The 17,902-nt window shown below is 41.4% G+C and overlaps 1 protein-coding gene and 1 long non-coding RNA gene across 6 annotated transcripts in view; both read left to right on the plus strand.

Moving 5' to 3' along the window:
• The window catches only part of ntm (neurotrimin), a 237,045-nt gene that overhangs the window by 22,792 nt on the left and 196,351 nt on the right, over window positions 1-17,902 (plus strand). The window lies entirely within an intron of this gene.
• LOC113579029 (uncharacterized) lies at window positions 418-17,815 on the plus strand. Of its 2 annotated transcripts, XR_003410817.3 has the most exons (6): window positions 428-1,567; window positions 2,949-3,152; window positions 4,429-4,516; window positions 9,927-13,472; window positions 13,842-13,909; window positions 14,777-17,815. It is a non-coding gene; the product is annotated as an uncharacterized LOC113579029 (long non-coding RNA). The 2 variants fall into 2 exon arrangements; XR_003410818.3 differs by lacking the exons at window positions 2,949-3,152; window positions 4,429-4,516 and having other exon boundaries at window positions 418-1,567.

The following is a 17,902-nucleotide window of genomic DNA, read 5'->3' on the forward strand; positions in this document are numbered from 1 at the left end:
ACATTAGGTGGGTGCGATTTTTAAGTAAGTACATATGAAAGACACAGAGAAACTGGGGGATTTGATGTAATGTGACATAATAATAGTAATAATAATAATAATAGTAATAACAACCAATAATAACCACTTTTAAACCACAGACCTACTGCTTATCAAACCTCAGCCATTCATGCCCTAAATCATGCCAGCTCTCTGGCACCATTAATGCACACTCAGTGCCGCCAGTTCCTTATGGACTTTACATGCTATGTCCACAGTACGCAGTAATAATAGAATAATGGCATAATAATACTTCTGTGTCTATCTTTAAATGAATCGCTGCTACTGTATAGATTTTTTGCTTGTGTGTTTGTGTGTGCCCACGTGTGTGTGTGTGTGTGTGTGTGTGTGTGTGTGTGTGTGTGTTTGAGAACATAAGTTCCTGTAGCTTGAGTCACTCTCCTCCTCTTCAGACATTTTTGCAGTAAGCTGATGAAGTGGAAAGAGCATCCTCAAAAAGATATCGCAGCCTAGACACCCAGGCTCCACACTTCCACATCTCTGACCTGCGCGGTTACTTTCTGGTGTGAAATTGATCCGGAGGCACCCGTGGAGATGCTGCTCTGAGTGCAAAGCCTTCTGTAGGGGAAGAACCGAATTGGGAACAGCGCTAAAGTGAATTTCTTCGTGTTCATATTAGTCTGTTTAATCTGTGGGAACATCAGAGGTCCTTGAATAGAAACAAAAGCACGTTAAGCCTATGTGATGCCGGGCGGCTAAAGTTTGTGCACGACCATAATTGTGCGAGGTTTGAACAGAAGCTCCATTTGTTCAGTTAGTAGGCTCTGGCTGCATGTGAGCTGCATTCCACTAATTCTGCAGTCAGCGGTCTTCTTTTGTTCAGTCTTATCTTTTGGCAAATTAGAACAAAGATCATTCTTGTATGCCAAACCATGAAGTCTCTCCTGTCTTATGAATTAAGCATCCAGTTTAGGAAGTCAAGTCAGAATTGTTTAATTCAGCTAACTGCTTTCTATTTGCTTTTGAGCTTTACTGTTGTACATGAATTTACTTAGAAGCTTCACAAAGCACCTAAACATTGCTAAACAATGTTAACATTTACACTAGCTTAGGTTGGCTGGGAAGGGATATCGCTAAGTAAAAGGTTCCATTCATGAATTATAGCTGCATAGCATAAGCCCTGCCAAAGGGCCCAAGGGCGGGCCCTCCTGCACCATGGGCTGCAGTGTGATTGCTCTTCTGCTGTCCCCCTTGGTTACGTCACTGCTATATGCTGATGTATTATGTCCCCTCATGTATTAATTACAGCGTTTTTTTAACTCAGACAGTTCAGTTCTACTTTTGAACCAAGTGCTATTTTTTTCACAGTAGAAATATAATATTTTGATCTGACTCCTAGACATGAGTCCTGTGAGTGGGTGGGTGGACATAGGCTCTTGCACTCCCGCACGTGTTCAGTTAATTGCCTTGGAGTGCTGCTAAGCTGCGAGCTTTTAAATACCTCACAGATGGCTCAGGAAGATCCACTGGTCACTTGGCTCTCTCTTTGACTCTTTGTCCCTATCAGGTGAGTGGTCGATTGCGATGAGTGCCTTCAAGTTAACCTGGGAATAACCTTGCACCATGTTGTAATGACGGGCAAATCGCTAATTGGTACGTTTTGCTAACTGGTAGAGCATGGTCATTGTGACTAAGTTAGCATCGACTTCTGTGGAGTTAAACTTAGCAGAATATTTTATTCTGCTCAAGATAACAACGTTAAATATCCTGGAAAAAAACTTCACATTTTAGTAGTTGAGCGAAGTCAATTCGGGTATAGCTAGAAGCGATGTGTTTTTTTTCCTCAAGAACAGAGATCTTGCTCGAGTGTTTCAGCACTGTGCATTACCAGCTGATACCAGCTGATACCAGCTATGGTCTAGTTTCCGAGACATGTCTAATATGACGCATTTCCCTGAAATGAAACCTAAATTTGGAAAGAGTGGGAAAGCAACTGAACCAAAAATATTAATTGATTCCTACTGTAGGTTTTTTGGAAATTTCTGGGAATGTAGTGGCTATAGAGGGATGAATGCTACTTATGTGTTGTCAGAATGGCCCTTTCTAAAAGAAGCTATTTGAGATTGCCATTCTGTATACTATTGCTCAATGCCCATCCTTGTGAAGAATGCATCATCCAGACAAATCAGTATTCCTTTCTGTCTTTCCCACCAGTCTTGGGCTGCTGAGATACGTCAAACCCAGCACGGAGTAGTGTTACTGTTTGAGTGGAACTAGTTCAGGTTTTTGATTCAGGATCATATTGTTCTAGATCAAAGTTCAGCACAGATTGCAGCAGTGCAGCCAAAGCAGTGTGAGATGCTTTGGTGGCAACATGAAACTTTAGGATTCAGTTGTCATTCTCATAAACTATAGCTACATTTAGCCATCGGAATCTGATACTAAGATACAGATTTTTTCCTCATGTATTTTTAAAAAAATCTTGCTCGCATTCATGTCAAGATACTGACTTGTTGCCAACGATGGTTTTGATCGTGAATGTGATCACTTACTGAAAGTCATGTGAATTTAAAATGCAATTGGAAAGACTACATATTCTTATATTCTTACAGACATCTTATAGCTGTTGAAAATGGTGCGGGGAGAAAAAGCCCCAGAGAACAGACCCTTGGCCTGGTGTACAGAAGACCAGCACTCATCTTGCATTCACTCCGCATCCATCACAGACTAATGAGACTGCACACTAATGGCAAAAATAATATAGTTTATCCTCTAACTGAAATTCTTTTGTTTGAAGGTTTTCATTTTAGCACTGCATGGCATTCATTTGCCGTGAGTTCTTCAGTGTGCTTTTGTCCTTGGCTCTCGGGAGGACAATTTGCTGCAGAAAACTTTCCACCGTGCTGTTAATTATCACATGCCACTGTTTTCTTTTCCATAAATACAAGTGCGGACACAATTCCGCGACCTCCCATCACTCCTGGCTCCCATTGACAGTCTAAAGCACGACTGCTCTCTGGACAGTGCGCCTGTGTAGGCGGTGAGGCTGATGACCGCGGGTTCTCCAGGCTGTGCTCGCGTCTTTTAGCTGTTCCAGGGTGCCGTGTTCAGAACTGCTCTGACTAGCCATCATCAGCACTCTGGGGCCAGAGGTGAGGTTTTTAGTGGTATTCTGCGTATTCTGCCACGCCGAACTCCTGGATTGCATTCAAGCGTGACCAGTTTCAAAAGTTCTCAGAAGCCTTTTTTAAAAATATGAAAAATACATTAAGTAAATATTGATATTGGCTTTTCTATGCTAGTACTTGTGGCTGAGAATTTGATTCTAATACTTTGCAACAATCAATAGTTTGTATATCAGCTTGTGTCCTGTGTTTTACAATTGATGCTCTCTGTAGATGGGCTGCTGTGCATGTAATATTTGCCTGAATATGTGAGCTGTCAGGTTAGATTTGAATGCCTCTTTATCTTTCCGCCTGGATCTGTGTGTCTGTCCCCCTCTATCTCCATCTCGGTGGCTGTAGTGGACTTTGGTGCCTCTGCCTCTTCTGCCTACATCTTCGACTGTGGGCTGTTTCTCTGAGGAGAAGGGCTAATTTTCTCGCTCGCCTCGCCGCACCTACGGTGCCCTGAAATGTGTTGTTCTTTAAAGTACACTGCAGCTTCCTGCCCGGCCTCCATGCGGAGCCTGTCATTAACGCAAAGGTCAGAGCAGGTGGGAGGGCAGGCTGCACGGCGAAGAGTGATGTGCACTCACTGTACTTCATACCAGTCCAACATAAAAGTCACCAGATGAAAGACTATCTCTGTCCCAGCATCCTCAATGAGCTCTACGTGGACTCACTTTTTCAGAGTGATGGCCCTGTGTGTTGGCCCTTAAGGCCCCTCGTCCTCGCTCTTTTTTAATTCTTTGGACACCAGCCTTATTCAGTACACCTTTTATCACTCTTCCTCCCCACTCACTCCTCATACCTCTATGGTTTCAATTTTTTTTCTTTTCTTTTCTACACCTGTGATCGCATAAAAAAGCCATTCTTCTTCTGCAGGAGTAATATCAAGTGCCTGGCCAGCGCTTCTCATTTAATCTGTGTTAAACAGTTTTATCCGATGTCCATCTGAATTGAGTTCATCGAAGAGGTCCTTAATTAATGCAAGGATTACAGTACCAGAGACTCCTTTGAGGCACGGGTGATAATGAATGGATGGAGGGAGCTGGAGTCCATTCCATTTTCTAAATCTAGCGGGGCCATCCTATTTTTTATCCCATTCCCCTGCTTGGCAACTTTGGAGTCAAGCATTGGTTTTACTTCAAGTGTAATTTAAGTGCTTTTAAATGACAAAAGTAATCATGTTCAATTGCAGTGACAGATGCTGAATCATGTCTAACACCAACAAAGCATTTACTACTATTTCCTTGCTTTCCTTTAGTGCTATTTCTGCTGCGTCACAGTCAGACTTGTGAACACTAATCAAAATAGGGCAATAGTGAATCTGGGAAATTTTTGCAATCTAAAAGGTCAGTATCCTACGGCACATCTTTTCCGTGGTGATTTTGTGCATGTAGTTTGACAGATCCTAGGCATTTTCATGGATTGCACTAATCTATTAATCACAAGCCTTATTTGTAATAAATTTACAGCAATGAAAAGATACTTTTCGCTAACAGTTCCATACACATACATTTTTATGTAACATGAGGTCAAATTTTTTTACATCACCTACATGGGTATGTTTAGTGTTACTCTGCATAATTACACATTTGGAACCTGGTAGAATTATTTGTAGGACTCCTCTCTGATGCCTTCAATGCTCGCTGACGTACAGGATTAAACACAGAGGCCTTGCTGGTAAGTCGGAAGTGCGGGAAAGTGCCAAAACGACGTATTTGTCACCGAGAAGTCGAGTGCGCTTTGGAGCTGCGGCTGCCTGAACACTGAGGTGCTGGATCAGTTAAGCAGTCGGGCTTTGATGTGAGTGGCCTGTGCTAATGGATGTTGAAGGCATGACTGGCCTGGAGACAGCATAATACCTGGATCCAGCGAATTACTGTCAAGATGCTCCAATCATTGCTCGGGCACCCTGAGTACCTCCTTGGCTTGATTTGGACTAATTTTACCCTCACTTGCGATTTCCCATAAAGGCTCAGAATAGCTGTCCCCAAGGCTTGAGCTGGAGCTAGATAGGCCTTTTGTAATGACTCTGGTGTTTTTACAAACTCTTTCCAGGCACCTAGTGGGTGTAAGTGGGCTTATTTTTCAGAAATTAAGTTTGAACAAGGATGATACTCCATTCTCACTGTTTGAATAATGAACGCCTTGCTATTTCTTACCTAGCTACATTAGTAATCATCTTAGTGATGCAGATTACATCTCTGTACTGTAACGATATACAGCCAGCGTGACTCAGTAATCTGCTGTGAACTTTGAAGTGATTGCCCACCTCCACAGCCTTCATACTTAATAGTTGATAATAAATTATGGAAATGGGTCAAGCTATGTTACAGTACGTGCCAGAGCGTGGGCTATTCAGGGAGGCCTGCGTGTTTGTATCTACCAGCTATTTGCACCCTTTAGGAATTGGTGATTAAGTGCGAGCACTTGTGTTGTGGGACGTGTGATAAATGCTTCTGTGTTTTACTGGCCAAGTTGCAGTAGCTTTCACACCATTGGGAACTCCCAGTGTTTTACTGCACTGTGGGACGCTTGTACCATTAACAAACACTGATCTAATGACCCGTGTGGGACCTGTAGTTATAACCTTCTTTCCTGGAGGCAATTTATCTAGATGTACACCTGTGCACAAACATACATACATACACACACAGACACACACTCACACAAACACACTCGAACCCTCACACTTACCTTAGGCAATTTATCTGTGGAGGAAGAGCCTCTATTATTAAGATACATTGCCATAAAGATTTTTTTTTTTCGTATGACGTCACAGCTCTGTATAGTATGCATTACAGCACGGATTACACAGCTGTTGAGTACGTCGAGATCATTGAGATGAATTATCTAATTTAACATTGGTATTCATGATTGTGCGTGAACAATGAACATTAATCTTTACCCACCCTGGTAAGCTCTGTGTCATTTAGACATGTTCTTGCTGCACAAATGCACAAATGAAGCCCGGAGCCTGAGGAAGAGGTCTATCCCGCTGGGTCCCTGCATTAGCTTTCCGCATTTTCACTCAGCATTCCGCCTGTTGGCAGACACAGGATGCTGCGGCTGCCAAGAAAACACACCAACAAAATAATTCTGGGTTAATTGTCATGCATGGTGGCACTTTGGGCCGTTTTGCGTGCGGGTGAGAGAGACACACACACACAGACACCGCATCATCACACAGCAGCTTGGGAGAAACCTCTGCACACATGGAACCAAACTGCATTTTGTCCACTTCAAATAGTTTGGCTGCAGGAATGGAGAAGCCGCTTTTCCCACTTTGACTAAATATGCTTTATTCAGTGTGTTTGCAATTCAGTCTTTTTTGCAAATTCTTCTGTTTGTGCTTAACTTCACACTGGTACTGGCAAAGTTTGTACTGGTACTGGCAAATCTTTCATTTTGCTCATCATGTGCGTGGCATGTCTGTGTTGTGGTTTGATGATATTATGTATTCCCTAAATTTATTTATGCGTTCCTTAAATTTGCCAAGCTTGGAACAGATTGTGCTGCAGAGCCTAGGGACTCCCCTAATTCGCAGTCATTTAATGGTGACAGTTTAAAGCATTTAAACGTTTAAACAATGTTTGAAATGACAAAATGATTATATTAGATGATGTGAATTGCATCTCAGATTTTTAAATTTTTCATTCCTTTTCTCTTAGCCAGCTAGTGCATTTAACCGAGGCATATAAATATGATGTCGACTGATGCAGACTGCAAGCTACCTTGGGAGACCAGGGTTACAGTCAGCACGAGAAGAAAGCTTTTACAGCTGGGTTTTAATTGTGGTCCTGTGAGGCAGTCCCAGCAGGAGTGTGATACATGGACACTCGCACAATCGAGAGACTGAAAAGGTTGACCTCGCTGTGATAACTAGAGCATAATCAGAACAAAACCTGTTCAACTCATCCAAGAATACCAAAGGCTCTGATCACCCATTCTGTACTCTGCTTTTGTGTGTGTGTGTGTTTGTGTGTGTGTGTGTGTGTGTTTGTGTATCTTACAAAGCACAAAAGCTTTTTTCTTCATCTCAAGAAAAGGTTCATTGCACTTTGTCTTTCACCTCTTTCAATGTATTCACTCATTAATTATTCATTCTTGAAGCTACTGTAAGCCAAGCTAGAACATTCAAGAAACATTTAGCAGAGGCTCTCTGTAGACATGAAACAGCTTTGAATGGACTGGGGGGAAAGTAGCACGATATTTTACATAAGTGTACTTTTTCTGAAGGAACATCAAAGGCGGGTTGATAAATTATAAACAGAGCTGTGTGTTCGAACTTGTTTATCTCCAGCATGACAATAAACCCTCACAGAGCCCCAGCAGCCCTGATAACCACAGCGATGTACAAGGCTGTTTATTTCGGAGGATGTTCACTGAGTGACAGGAGGTATCATAAAAACAGGAGCGGCTATTTTTCGCCATATTACCACCTGAAGTGAATCAGCTGGGCCACAGTTGAGCCGTTCACAAAAATTCTGTTAGCTCATTTATGCGGAGGTGCTGGGGGAAGACGGTCTAAATGCCAGGCTGGTGTTCGTGTTTCTGCAGCAAAATCTATGTGTGTGTTCAGACAGCTGGAGAGAGTTAAGAATCAGGAAGTGCCAATCACAGGTCAGGTGGAGGGAGAGATGTGTCAAGGATGAAGCCTCTCTTGAATTCCGAGAAGAGAGCAGGGCTGTGGAATGACTTCAGATCTCACTTCATGCATCAGAATCGGGAAATCCGTCTCAGGATAAGAGCCCTCTGGGGGGCGGACCCCGAAAAGAGGCCGATTGCAGGGGCCTGTAATTGATATTATGTCAGAGGGAAGAGTCGATCTGTGTCAGTACTGGTGGTCGTCTGGAAACTATGAACCACCTGAGTGGGACTGTTTAGCAGAATTATATTGCAGGTTGAATAATGCATATTTTTCCAGCTCCCGGCCATAAAACCACGGCTCCGCCCAATCCACCTCCCAAAAAATCAGTGACATTGACACTGTCTGTGTATCAGTGGATATTGAGATGCAAAACCACCTGTGCACTGAAGCGAGAAACACCAGCTGTTCTGGGATCAGCTATGGCCCATACCTTTGAACAGTAGCCATGGCTCCCTGTGAACATTAGCCTCCCTTGCTACACTGTTGACCTTGTGGAAATTGCTGGCGGGGCCCCAAGGGGACCTTGTGCCATTGGGTCACTCTCCACCACATATCGCTTCTCTCTGCAAACCCTGCCATTCACTCTGCAGGCAATCTTGTGCTCCATAACCCATCTCCCGTAAGTGGGCAGACATCTCATACAGTCACTTGAATTGCTCTTCATATGTAGGTAGCAGCTTTCACCGCCAAATCGCCATAACCTTCTGAGATGAGATGTATGTGCTGCATGTTAACAATGGAGTAGTGTGGGCATGTGCACGCTTTTGCAAGCGTGTGTGCGCGTGTGTGTTTCTGTGTGTGTGTGTGTGTGTGTTTGTGTGTGTGTGTGTGTGTGTGTGTGTGCGTGTGTGTGTGAGAGAGAGGATTTGTAAGGAATGAGATTGTTGATCAGGCAGATTAGAATCTCGGTTTATGAACTGGTGTGCTGACCATAAACCTGTAAGATGCACGGCGTGACCTTGAAGCTCTGTTGTAAGAGACTGATAGATAGTAACTGGTTGACAGCAGAGATCCTTTCACCTGTTCTCCATTGTCGCACCACGATTAATTGAGAGAGGCGAGAGACTGTGGGGGCGGGGCTCTGCACAATCTGCTTTTGTTTCCCGCCAGAGGTTGCAGAATTTCAGCTTCTGTGCCCTTTAACATGAGCAGTCATTACCGGAAATTAGGGGGAAGAGATGTACAGTCTCTCCTAGACTCCACCATGAATAACAGGCAGATAGTCTCCTTAGTTACCTGTTATGATATTGTTATGTGCTTGTAACATATTACCTCTGCTACACTTCTCAGTGCTATTGGAACCATGAATTTTGCATGCCCCCCCGCCAAACAGACTAAATTACATACCGATTTTTACAGAGATGCTTTTTATGCATTGATGTTGATAAGCAAATCTTGAGTCTAGTTCAGATATTTAAAAAATATATATTGTATTCATGCCAGCACTGCATTCTTTCGTTTTATTTTACAACATATTTGCATATTTATAAAGCATATTGTTGAACGATTTTGTGATTAGTCTAGACCATACTATTCAATATTCAAGGACTGCAGTTTTGAGGTGTGATGGTGTTGTCTCATACAGCTGAAACAGCTGACTTCCATGACCTTTGATGTCCCTTTTAAAGCTGCAGTCAGTGCTGTTCATTTAGGACTAATTTGTCAGGGCTGGAGAGAAGTTGACCAGTTTTAGCCCACTTTATTTGTATCAGTTAATCCACTGTGAGAACATACCCAGTATAAATTTGAAGCCCTCTCTCCTGACAAGCAGTGAACACTCATAGCTGTTGTGGAAGCATTTCTTAAAAATCTTTTGCCGCAGAGATGTGCATTGATTTGTGTGCCTCTTCTTAAGAAAGGTGCTGTGTCTTATGATTTTTGGACGTGTGGCATTTTAATTTAATGTCAAGGGAATGCACAGGAAAGCTAGGCTGTGCACTTAAAGAATAGAGGATTTCATTGGGCTGCTATTTTACAGTCAAACCTAGAATTTTGTTTACACGATATTTTAAGCCTTTTCTCCTGATTCTCAAACTGAACTAAAGATGAGTTCTGACTTCACTGACTCCACCCATGCCTTGTTCTGAACTTTTTGTTCTTGTTTTCAGCAGTCCTAAGCTCTCATGGGACAAATTAGAAGGTTAGAACATCCCCAGCCTCTCGCTTACCCTCAAGAGATGGAAAAAGAAGACGAAACAAAGAAGAATTCATTCTGGGCCCAGCAGAGTGTCGACGAGAAGGCTGCATAAATTAAATAAATTCGTTACAGAACACTTCTGCTGTCGCAGGGAGTAATCTGTTTCATTAGCAGTGAAATATTGAAGTGGAGGTTAAAAATGAACGCATGTTGTGAAAGGCAAATGCTGATGTGCATGTATCAATCCCATAAAGGTGTGGCACAAAACAGCATTAAAAACGGCAAAACGAATAGACACCATCAGGTATGGGGTATACATTTTGCCTTCTCATTCAAATCTCTTAGACTGCTTTCCTGGAGTTTTTTAGCAAGGTCATTTTTCAGACATTTGAAAGTAGTTAAGCTCATTAAATCAAGCAGACATTTACAGATAAGTCTAATTTGTATCAGAGAGCCTGCCGATAATTTGAGTTCTTGAAATTTGTTGCAACTTAATAAGTTTCATGATTATTGGCTCGTGAAAACAGTGAAAGAGCAGCACTCTAAAAGCTCACGGCTGTCAAGAGCCGTGAAGCGAAGGCGCAGTGAAGACGTGAAGTGTGGCTTTATTTGCCCTTTTGTCTGTGCTATAATTGCTGCATGTAAATGTAACAACACAATTATACAATTGTTGCAATTACTCACTCTCTCTTACATCACAGATCTGCAGTGCAGGCTGCACAATAGGTTACTTGTTACACGTTGATGCACTATCACCCTTTGTAAGACACCCACAGAATTGTCTATGGCCTGTACAATGACCAGTCCAAGTTGCCACACATGAATGTGCGTGAGTGTTCTGATGAACCTGGTCACACATATTCTTTACCTAAATAATGCAACTTGTCTTATCAAACAAATGTCATGTGTTCACCAGAATCATGTCAGGAATGTTGTAAATCATATCGCAGTTGCACTACTTATCAGTGCAGTCACAAAATTACATTTGGTCCGTATCATGCAGGCTAGGGTTGCAGAGGTTAAAGAGATTATTTTGAGAAATGTATGCTACAACACATTGTGTTATTGTGGCATCTGGGGGTGTATATGTACTGTTACAGTCATTAGTGTATTTAAAATAGAGGAAACATCAGACCAAAAAGACACTTAAATGAATTAACATACTTGTGTGACATTTAGACATTTAGGTTCCAGAACAGAACCAGAATAGAGATGTGAGTCTGTAAGACAAGAAGACAATTATTAAATGCGTAAGAATAGCAGCTGCTGATTCATGTCTGAATTTATTTATAAGTGGGCAACTTGATAGCTGATAAAATCATTAAAAATCAGTGTGATTACATTACACAGGTATTTAATAAATGACTACATGCCCATAGCTGTATTACAGTTCTTAACAGTTTTATCCACAAACAGGACAGCATGGTAAGACCTCCCTTGGAAGTGAAGGAAGACCTCTGTTGTAAAGGCTCTGGGGGATTGGCCAAAAAGGCCCACCAGCGCCACCTGCTCGGAAAGTTCTCCAGCTGTTAGCCTGGTAACGAAAGAGTCTGGTTAAGAAGAAGCACAAAATGAGTTTAGCATGTTACATTTAAGGAGTGAGAGAATGTTTGAGGTAAGTCAGAAGCACTTTAATCATCAAAATGGAAGAAAATGAATGGATCTCAGTGGTAACCCTTTCCTGTTTGGCTACATCAGGTGAGGAAGTTTGGTGGGAGGCACTTGCTTTGAAATGGCCTGAGAGCGTCCGGGTTTCCTCCTTCAGTAGGTAGAACATTCTGTGCTTGATATTTTTGAAATGACACCATAAAAAGGTTTATGGAAGCATGTTTAGGACAGATAGTGTCTGTTTAATTGTCTGTTGGGATATAAACCCTTGCTATACTTTCTGTGGTATGACTTTATGCTTATCATGGTTCTTGGTTAGATAAAGAACCTTTTTGGGTTATTTTCAAGTGAAATTTTCAGGTTTGATGCAATTTCTGATTCTGAGATGAAAGTTTGATTTTGTTTTTTATGTTTTAAAAATATGATTCTGCAGCTCTCTTATTAGATTACTGCAACTGACTATGTTCAGAAAAATACAAATTAGTACTATGTACCATGTTTGGCACTAAGTCCGTGCAGATGTTTTACTATTCTTGATCAAAAGTCATTACAGCCTTTAGTAAGTACATCTTACTGCATGTGGAACCCATGTCATCGTGCAGGAAACGTTGACAACCACAAAAGAAAGTGAAGAAGCTGCCCTGACATCTAACTTCATCCTTCTCTTCTTCTTCCACTTTTTCTTGCTATTGCAAAAAAAAATATACACCAATGTGCCAGAAAAAAGAAAACATAATTATTTCAGTGGGAGGTACAGCCATGTGAGAAAAAAATATTATTTTGCTGGCATTGTGGGGCTGGAAGCTCTGTTGCTACCCTACGAAAGGAGACCTGCAAATTGGGCCAAGCGTAATACCCCAGCATACAGGGAAAACATGATAATCAGACCCGTGGTCTGGGCTCTGCGGAGTGACAGCAACACTAGAGTGCCGTCTGCTGTGAGCTGTGCCGCTGGAGGTGCTCTTTCTAAGACTCGCTTTGTGTCCATCTCTCCGCTGAGCCCGGGTCTCCATGCGTCTCCACTTTTACAACCACGCGCGCAAAGATCACAGTGATTATAGGCCGTAAAACGCCGCCACTGTTTTGAATGGACGCGCTTGGTATGCGGTGCGTAGGGATGCTGGGTTTATCCCCATCCAGTGGGTATTGTGGCAACTCGCCAGTAACTCGCTCTGGTGAAGTGAAATTCTTCTCAGAACAGCTTTACTGGCATGTGTGTTTTAATATCGGCAAGTGTCTCGACATGAATGAGGAGCTGCAGGACCCAAAACCGGAGGGGCTCGATGCTGCTTTCCCAGCTAAAGCTCAAGAGGGAGCAGACAAGACGTGCATTATAGGTTTGGGTTGTAAATGGTTGGTCGTTAAGTCCATTAATCGATGATTGCTCCTTTTATCGTCTGCAGTGTCATGACGGATTAGTTGGCCGACGAGGCTTATTGTCGCTGTGCTAATTGATCACAGCCTTCCAATAATGTTTGTGGTAAGAGAACTGCATGGTAAGAGAACCGCATGTTTCTTGTGGCAGTTTGGATTTACTGCCCCAATGACTTTATCTGCATGAATCTCTGCTGACCATCTTGCTTTATTTTCATTTTTAGCAGGGCAGCAAAGTTGTAGTCCAGGTGTCCATAACCAGAAGTTTCCTGATTAATGAGTTGGTATGTGTCGTGGCCTGAGTTACATTAGCTGGAGATCAGCTGTCGCACATGGCCTGCTCCCAGAGATCCAGGACTCTGCTTGGTATATAGCTTAACTGGCCATTGTATTTTGTTCACAGAGAGAAACCCAGACATGGAACGACTAGAAGTGACAGTGTGTAACTGTACCTTCTTTCATCAGTTTGATCTTTAAATCATATATCTGTCGCCACACAGATGCTGCTGTCGATGGCGCTAATGTTAAACATTTCGTAAGTCTCCTGATTTAACATCCAAATCCAAATCCATTATTTTGAAGATGACTTTTAAGAAGGAAAACATCTTTTCACACACATTTTTTTTTTCTTTCTGAAGCACATATATAGTTCTCATCTCTTGTGATTATGATAAAAAAAACATTTGGCAGTAGATTTTGCACTGGAGGTTCTTATGAACAACTCATTCCCTTTATTTGATGTATAATGTCTCAAGAGCTAGAAAGATGTAGTGAAATATATGTAATATTCTATCTGTGGATGTGAGGCATTCATGGCTTAATCAGTTTAACAGCTTCCTCTTCAAATGAGTGTCAATTTCCAGTAGCAGTACACAACCAAATTAACAATGTTAAACTCCTGCAGAGAGAAATGTACCCACACAGAGATGAATTGGATTCAGCGGAAGGGAGTATGACCTGATCCTGCAGTGGGTGAGTCCATTTGGAACTTTTTTTTTATGCTGTGGAGTTCATAGGCTGTTCATGCTTAGTTGCCACTTTAGGAAAGTGACACCATGGAACAGATCATAATAATACATCTGCTTTCTTTCCTTATGAAGTCCCATTGGCTCTGTGAACACTTAGTAGCATATTAAAGACATAAATCTTCATTACAAGCTTGAGTGTTCAAAGCATCATCAATATTCTTTTGTTAGAGATCTATGGTCTTCTTTATCTTTGCTGTTCCATCCTGTTGTTCAGAGCATAACAAAGGGTCTGCGTAGGGGTGTTAAAAGTTCCCCAGTTTAATAAAGCTTTAATGGCGCTAACGAACCATTTAGTAAACGTTAAAATGGACGAAACCATCTTTAAAAATTGACATCCAAACACAGCCGAACACAGCGTTTGTGAAGCTGACAAAAACCTTTATTTTGTGCTGGCAGTGAGCAATACAAACTTCACAGCTCTCTCTCCACTGCTGTTAGGTTGTAATCACACTCTGTTTTGCTGCCAGCTTGTCTCGCTCTTTGCAAAAGAAATTATTATGGGACCTAGATGATGTGGCATTGAAATTGAACAGAGACTAAATTAATTCTCAAGGGTGAATGTATAACACTGTAGGGCCAAAGAATGATAACATCAGTGTGCCTCTGGTATATTTTATAACTCTTTCACATAAGGCCATTTTTCAAGCGTTAAACAAGGGGTAAAATTATTATGAAAATTATGCTCTTGTTTGTTGTGGTAGAGCACTAATTAAACGTAAGTGTAGTGTTTTAGTGTGGTTCCCAAAATGTATCCACTCCTGTGCTGATAAAATAACCAATTTTGAACCTCTTCTTGTTTTCCTTGTTTCAGTTTAAAGAGCTTAGTTCAAGCAGCCTGAGAAGTTGAGCCACAACAGAGAAAGAAGTTTAGCTCAGTTAAAACTGCTACCCTGAGGCTTAGAGCTCAACCTTCTGCAAGACCACAGTTGACTGGAAGTTCGAAACGGGCTGAAGAGTTAATTCATTTTCTGTTTTTTTGGGATGAATCCTGGCCCTAATTCAGATGTGCTATTTTGAAGTGAAAGCGAACCCTAAGCCTCTACGAATACTTCATTCCCTTGCAGTAGAGTGGGCTGCTCTGTGGTTCAAGTGTGAATTATATGGATTATGTTGCATTTCATTCAGCTCATACGGGAGGCTTCAGGGGCTGTTAATTAGAGATCTAAACTTGCCGTATATCACATGACTTTGCTCTCATTTGAAACTGCCAGCTTTTATTCATAAAAAAAATAGACTTTGAGTTTATTCCTGGATGCTTTCTGACTGCTGTCTTTTCTGTTAGCCTTTTGAAAGAGAGCCGCCCCCCATATTTCTCAGAAAAGCAGGGCCTAGTCTCAGTACCTTGATAATGGGCTCCCTCTAGATGCTTTTAGTAATTATGAAGAGACAGTGGATTAGAGCAAATAAGTGCTTATTTTTGTTAGACTTCTTCTTGGTCTCTTAAACATGTCTCTTAAAAAATGGAGGGAGTCACTGACCTCACACAACCTTTGTGCCATTTTTATAGGACAGGTTAGTCTACCTCTCCTCTAATTCCTCTCTTCTTTTGGCCAGATCCCTGCATCTGCCTGTGGGCAGTGCTGGGTGGTCAGTGTTCTTGTTTGGATTTACAGTGTTGTACTTTATCTGGAGGTTCCTCTAAAACTTAAAAAATGACCAATTACTTCAATTCATCAACAGAGATAGCAGAGTGAATGTGGGGGGAAAAATCGTGAAGTACAGCGAGAATGTCCTTGGCCTGGTGTGTTGGTTTTTCAGATTGAAGGATACTGAATATGGACTTCAGGCAATGAGCTATGTGGCAGAGTTAATCTCAGGAATTGTAACCAGCATTACTGCAAGTTTCTGGGGTACTCTGGTCCACACATTTATTAGGCTGAGTGTAATGGGACTCTCCGAGTGAGCTGCTCTAATGGCAGTTGGAGCAGCGGCCTGCCTGATTACCACTGATTCTCTCGCAAATTCCCTCACTTTGTTTGCTTTGATAGTTCGAGCTAGGGAGATTGAAATGACATCTCCCACTGTGCCAGGCTTTGTTGAGAAGAGGCGCCGGGGTGATGATAAAGACCCCACCACTCAGACACCCTTACCTGAGAAAACACCTGCGAATACCTGGGAATACAAACATTATCAGACCATCCAAAGTTATAAACAAGTCACAGGCAGGACAGCACAGACAGGAACCATTTTCATATAAAAAGAGCAATGCAATTGAAAAAACATTTGTTCTTTATTGTGTTTCTCTTCCTTAGAAAGGAATTTCAGAGAAAGAATGGTGATATGTTATGCTTTTTTCCAACAGGAAGTTGGCATTTATTATGGGACAGTGTTTTGTATTGCAATTCTTTCTCTGCTCAGAATTTTAGAATAATATCTCTGAGTCATTTGTAAAATGCAAACCAGCCACTAATAAAGCATTCATATCTAGAGTGCAAATTCTCTGCAAACAGGTTAAACCTAGTGAGACTGAATCACACTGTTAATGGGCATGCACATAAAAAAGCCAATTGTTTTGTGTAGTGTGTTATAGAACCACATTTTGAAATTTTTATTGGTTGATGCAAAATGAAGTTGCTGCATGACTGCTTTCACATCGTTAAATCTGATTTAATGCCTTTCCATATTGGTTTATTCATGCTCTATAAGGCAATTATTTTTTTACCTAATATGTTTTGGATGAATCTGTGAAGTCCTTATTTCAAGGTACAAAGTGTAATATATGCCAGTGAAAGGGATTCAAAACGGAAAACCCTACATTTTAGGATCACACATGTTCTGTGTTCAGGAAACTACCAATACATTTAAAGCTACATTTGTGCATAAAGATTGTTGCTCTTCCTAAGTGTAGGTTTTAAAGCTTTGCTGCTGTTATAGCATGGTTAGCATTCATCTTAGTAACTGCACTTTCTTAAAGCTCTTAATTATTGAGAACATGTATTTGCCAAATGGCTTCAAAGTACATTCTACTTTCTTCACTTCAAGTCAATTAGGCTGTACTTTATTCGCAAGTCCCCCACACGCAACTTCCACATCCTGGTCTTAAAATTCTCAAGTGTCAAAAGGCATTTTTTAAGAGTTATCTCCCATGAGCAGCATGTGTACCACATTGTCATGCTTTGAATTCTGAAGAGGAACAACAGTGTACTCTTTCTTAATTGTCTAGTGTTCAGTAGCTAGCTGTTCCATCATTTGTGTTTATTGAATGTATTGAGGCCCCACAACAGACAGGACAGAACCTAAATACAGGCTGTAGAAGTAAAAAAGACAAGCTCTGATTTTAACTAGTACATGAAACACCACTGGCTCTCACATTTCTTTCTTGGGCAGGCAGATTCTTTAAAATGATCAAAAGAATGTCTCTCTGTATTTGGGTTTTTGAATCTTCATACATCAAGCCTTGTTTATCTAACATTGTTTTTTTGTTTTTTTTTTAAACAAATGATCAGATTTCTGTTCTATAAACACATCTTGTCTAGATCACCCAGATAATTTGCATACCTCATTAGCATCTTTTCAGTGATAACACAGTGACTTCTAACAAGTGCCATCACACGAAATAATTAAACGTGTTTGTAAATATTTCCACCTCTCAGCTGAAACAAGAGCACTATTAGTCACAGGATTTAAAAATCTAGAGGCCTAGGATTCTCATCCTCTAGTCATCTGTATATGGTTCCCTGAGCCAAGATCTGCCTTGGCCAAGATGTCCCATTATAGAATGCAGTCTTTATGGATAATTAAAATCATTCCATTATCATAATATCGCACATGTACAAATTCCAGCGTGCCACTTTCTGCTCACTCATGTTATGGGCAGAATGATGTTATCTTTGAAGGGAGGCCTCCCTGGTGTCATGGGGCTATTATTTAGACCTTTCCACCCAACGACAGGGTGGCTACTCTTAAATATTGCTCAGGCCTCCTTGAATCCACCCCC

Source organism: Electrophorus electricus, chromosome 19 (genome assembly GCF_041902795.1).
Source record: "Electrophorus electricus isolate QZ-2024a chromosome 19, ASM4190279v1, whole genome shotgun sequence".
Lineage (NCBI taxonomy): Eukaryota > Metazoa > Chordata > Actinopteri > Gymnotiformes > Gymnotidae > Electrophorus > Electrophorus electricus.